This window comes from Coptis chinensis, chromosome 7 (assembly GCF_015680905.1).
Source record: "Coptis chinensis isolate HL-2020 chromosome 7, ASM1568090v1, whole genome shotgun sequence".
NCBI classification, from domain to species: Eukaryota; Viridiplantae; Streptophyta; class Magnoliopsida; order Ranunculales; family Ranunculaceae; genus Coptis; species Coptis chinensis.
The window spans coordinates 9,187,977-9,193,056 of record NC_141462.1 but is presented as its reverse complement, the minus strand read 5'-3'; the positions used below and the strand labels follow the sequence as shown (position 1 = coordinate 9,193,056).

Genomic DNA, 5,080 nt, shown 5'->3' with positions numbered 1-5,080 from the left:
CAGTATGTTTTTATTTTCTTTTTCGAAGGTTAGTTTTTTGTTATAATGATTTATCCCCTCATATAATTTGTATATTAATGTTGTTATTGGCTTTTGGGGAATTTAAGCCAGGGCATCAGTTTTAAATGTAACGAAACAGGTGGTTTGTATCTCACCAAAGTCAACTTCATTGAACTGTCAAAGTGCTTAAGTTTAGAGCATATTTGTTGTTATAAGTCTCTTAATTTGTTTGAAATGTCTGGAGAATAGGGGGCAGGTACTGGCAGATGAGGTTTGTATTTGTCTCTTATGTCTGCATGCCAATGTTTAATGTTCATTGCAGTTATTCTATATGAAGTGTGCTCATTATGTTTTTTTCTTGTGATTTTACATATATATGAGTAGAAATAGCGGTTGATTTTTTAACGTGAAAAAGAGATGGAAGTGATTCGACAGAAGGACAGTGTGATGAAGTGGAATTTATAGAGAGGAAGAATGCCCTTGAGACAAATTACATTATAGTGCACATGAATTGGGTTCTAGTTGAGGCATTTAGGTTCAAATGTGATAATAGGATGGTTGTGGCCCCTAGACTGACTCAAGGTATATGATGTTAGAGCACCCCTTTAGTTTGAAAGAAGGGATAATAGTGAAGTTAGGGTGTTTTTGAATGGCAAACATAGAATCTGGAGATGACCAGGGTAAGGAAATTGTTGTTTGGACACATAGGATGGTTGGTTGCATTTTCATTTTGTGAAGGGAAGCCGATATTTGTTTTGGGTGAAAAGGTATTTGTTTTAAATATTTTATTATTAAAATGGTCTGGGTCAGTTAAAAACTTGTCGGTGGTCATGTATTAAGTTTGAATTAATTATTAAAGGTCTGTAGTTGTTGATTTAACTTTGTAGTTTATCTTTGTACTTGGTGTTTGTATAATATCATAGTTGGTATTAAAAACAATTAAATATGATACCTTAGATAGTTCAAATATGCATGTTATAGATATTGACCATGTGCGCATCAACAACTAACTAAAATATCTAAGACAATCCAACATATCTTGGAAGATTGAAATTTGGAACTAAAGAGTGGGCATGACCTTAGCCATTTAAGCCAAAGAAGGGAAACTCTAACATGATCTTATTATTGACCATTTGCATTGATCTTATTATGCAGTTAGCACTCTGCATGAAAATAAAGCTCGGGGTCCAACAAAAAGTTAAAGTTTTTTCAATTTGAGGACTTTGTTAAAACCCTGGCAGAATATGTGCCCAACTTAGAGTTCTTCTAGTGAAGTTAGAAGAGTCTGATTCAAGTTCACTTACTAATATATTTACCGACTGAATAGGCACAATTTTTTTTCTTTACATAATATTTTCTTGCTGTGGTCAAGTAGTCGAGTTGCAGCCACCCAAGTTATCTTAAGGGGGGAGGGGCGGGGAGCTGAACCAACCCGTGAACAATTTCAGTAAAGTGAGTTAGAGGACTCAGACGGTTATAGTTTAAAAAATGTAGAGGTCATATACACTCGAACTAATTATACAAAGTTGATATAGTAATTCGGCAGGCAATTCTTGAAGAGAATCCAAAGAAATTAAGCTAATGATCCAAACAAAATAGACGGCCACGACTGACTTGGTTTACTTGAGTATAACTGTGTTAAATTTTTCTCACCTTTATAGTAAATCGTTCAAGTGACATTTGTCGTTCAAAGGATCAGTCGATCCAACCTTGCTCAAAGACTAATCAAGTTCTTACACTGTGGACCCACATTTGCACAATTATAGAGATCAGGGCATCATGTCCACAACCGAATGAACTAATACACTGACTTTTAAGTTCCCATCAAGTCTTCTTGAAAGTACTTTAAGAAGGGTGGATTAACAAAAACCTAGAGGCTCCAGAAGCAAAATCATCCTAGTAATAGAGAAAATTTGTGTATAAAATTAGACACACAATACTGGCATGGTACTTCTATTCTATTGTCCACCATAAGTTCATCTCCGAAGAAGTTGAATACATTCTGTGAAGATACAGGCAGACATATGAAAGTTTGCATCACTAAGAACCACACACTATTGGGTTGCCCAGGATCTGTGTTCTTGTTAACTGTGACTCGGACCTCGACGTAATTCAACCCAGCAAGGTTAGACCATCTGTGGCCATTTGAAGCACTTATGCCCGCATAGAAACTGTTAATCATCCTTTGGAAGAGCTTTATCATGCTTCGTCTATCATCGGGAAAGGGAATAACTAAACAACATTTGAAATAATGTTAGAACAGACTAAGGCAACCAACAAAGCGCATGATAAGGTGGTAAAAGTACCAAAGGTCCAAGAGCCCGCGTAGTAGCCGTAGTGACCATCAGAGAAGCAAATAGCTCGCACATTGTTTGCAATGTAGACATCTCTCTGATCCGAATGCCATCCCACTATTAACAACTTCCCTGTAAAGATGATGTAAGAGGTCGACTTGGTGGTTTCTCTGACATCTCCACATGTTCTGCCCAAGTGACCTATCAAAGTATTCCTCCAGAAATGAGATAATGAGAAGTGGACTTATTTAGGAAGAAGAAATCAAATGAAAATTAGGTGCATGTTATTGATTCAATAACCTTAATTAGAGTATCCATTGGGCATGTCTTGAATCAAGCAACCAGATGGAAGCCTGCGAGAGTGAGGTGATGAAAATTGATTTTGTCGAGATATATCAAAGAAGACATCTGATATCGCTCATAATCATTGGTCTAGTTGTTGGTAGAACTGAATGAAGTAGAATTCTCGAGTTGATATCAAAGGTCAAAGCACCTGTAATTCTTCGTACATCTGTCCATAGAGACTTCTATTTAGAACAATGTTGTCAAACTACGATTCACATGTTGAATGAAGATATAGATGATTACCAGTTGCAAGAATCCACTACGATTGCCCAGCATGCCAGATGGTAGAACTTCAATTATCTTAGTCTTCAACACTCCAAACAGTAAGAAAACATATACTAATAACCAAAGATAAATAAAGAAAAAGAACAATGCTCACAGGATCCATAAACATGTAAATCAATGCCAATCCGTTCATAATAACCACACCAGTCTCTTGATGCTTCTATTCGAACATCTGGATTTTTCAATGGATTCGTGATGCGAAAGACTCCTACAATTTTGAAGATTAAGAACACCTCTCTCATCAACTGGAGACCTCATCCACAAAAATTCGGGACTCAACAGTCGCATTTACTATATTGACTCCTCTATAATGCTATTCAACTAACAATGCCTGCAATAGCACATGAAAGTCGAGCAATTGGAGTAAACAAAACTCTACATCTTATGCTACTATTAATGTAATCAACAGATGATTTCTACATAAAGATGAAAGAAGAATTAGTGACCTTAAGATGTTTCAATCTTAGACCGTTTTACTTGTCATGCTGAAGCTACTTTACCGCGGGGGTGACATGGCCTATAAAAAAAGAAAAATATTAAACAACCATAAATATCATAATAAGATAAAAACAGATATTCAATTTTACCAACCGAATTCATCAAGTGGTTGAGGAGCCTCAATTTGTAAAAGTTTTTAAAATATTTGATTGTTTATTTCTTCATGACCAAATTCAGAGTTAAGAAGAAGGAAAGAATGTTCTCTAAAAAGTTAAAAGTTATGTTGCCCAAGTACCTGCAAAATACAGTTGGTAAAATACCAGGTTCAAATTTTGTAACCCGAAATTTTATTTTAATAGCATATCTAGCACATTAAGGTGGTTTTATGCAAAGAAACTTGTAGATATTGTCGATAGATTTATTTACAATTAAAAAAATAATAATAAAAAAAACAATTTTAGAGAACTGATTAGATATAATAGAATGATGAAACAGTCGTGGACAACATCAATATTATATTAAATAAAATTTTGGTCTAACAAATAAAATTAAACATTGATAACATATTAAAAGACAATATGTAAAGCCCAAATTATTTCCATCTCAGAAATTAATACCAAGAAGTTGAGGCAGCTAATATTGATAGTCAGGATGGAATTATATCTTCACATTAGTACTCGTAACATAGTGAAAGATAATAAATATGTAAGCATTGAATACTAAAATGCTTAGCTTAAGATAATTTAAAATAAATAAAAAATAAATAAACAAAAAGTAACAAAAATGGCAAGTACCTAGTTCAACACAAATGTGGTTACAAGCATCAAGTAACAGAATGGAGTAAGTCAGCATATACGACATTTCTTGTGTGAGCTCCAGTTAAAGCAGGCAACAACCCTTTTTTAACCAAAATTTTGGTTGTATTTCTTGAGACTCCTCTAGACATAGCAACATATAACTGGCCATAGTTGAAAACATGATTCGGCAAATATATACACCGACATTGGGTATTGTTTGTCCTTGCGACTTTGCTTTCTTGTTAAAACAAAAGGTCTTCTGATGTCAGCTAAAGATTTTAATGGAATTCGAGGTTGAAAAGCTAGTTTACCACGGGAACTACCGATCATTATTTCTGCATATACCATATTTCCAAAAAAACCTCGACACAACAATCGAGTTCCATTACATAATCCATTCTTCAGATTAAGATTTCACAATAGTATAATAGGACAACCAAGTTTAAGAATGAGCTTATGAGGAGGCAACCCACCTGGAGATATAGAATTAAGGAATTCCTCTGTATATAATTGTTGAACATCACTTTCAACTGAATCAAAAGAATGACTTGTAAAACTATGTGCTGAAAATAGTTTGATAACTTCGTCATTAACCTTGTCGACATGCTCATTTGTAGGAGTAATCACTACTCGTTCCATCATATATACATCATCCAGTACATGAGATTGCAAATTTGGAAAGACAAAATATATTAACTGAAATAAAGACCGATCATCTTGCCATGGAATGACCATGTCATCTGGACGCTTGATCATGTCTTTGGTAACATATGGTTCGGAGCCATTGCCAATTCGCATAAGAATATTTGAAAATGATGGATCATTTTTTGCTCACATGTTCTCTATTAGGCGAATAATTTCAACACTTTAATTTCCTAGATTGAAGATCTTGGTAAGCAGGCATCTAGTGTCTGAGATTTG

General features: G+C 34.7%; 1 long non-coding RNA gene across 2 annotated transcripts; it reads right to left on the bottom strand.

Moving 5' to 3' along the window:
* Positions 1–1,882: 1,882 nt before the first annotated feature.
* LOC147485856 (uncharacterized) lies at positions 1,883–3,703 on the bottom strand. 2 transcript variants are annotated; one of them, XR_015201821.1, is made up of 6 exons: positions 3,516–3,703; positions 3,371–3,441; positions 2,883–3,255; positions 2,595–2,805; positions 2,307–2,495; positions 1,883–2,232 (listed from the first exon to the last, which is right to left on the bottom strand). It is a non-coding gene; the product is annotated as an uncharacterized LOC147485856 (long non-coding RNA). The 2 variants fall into 2 exon arrangements; XR_015201822.1 differs by having other exon boundaries at positions 3,658–3,697.
* Positions 3,704–5,080: the final 1,377 nt, after the last annotated feature.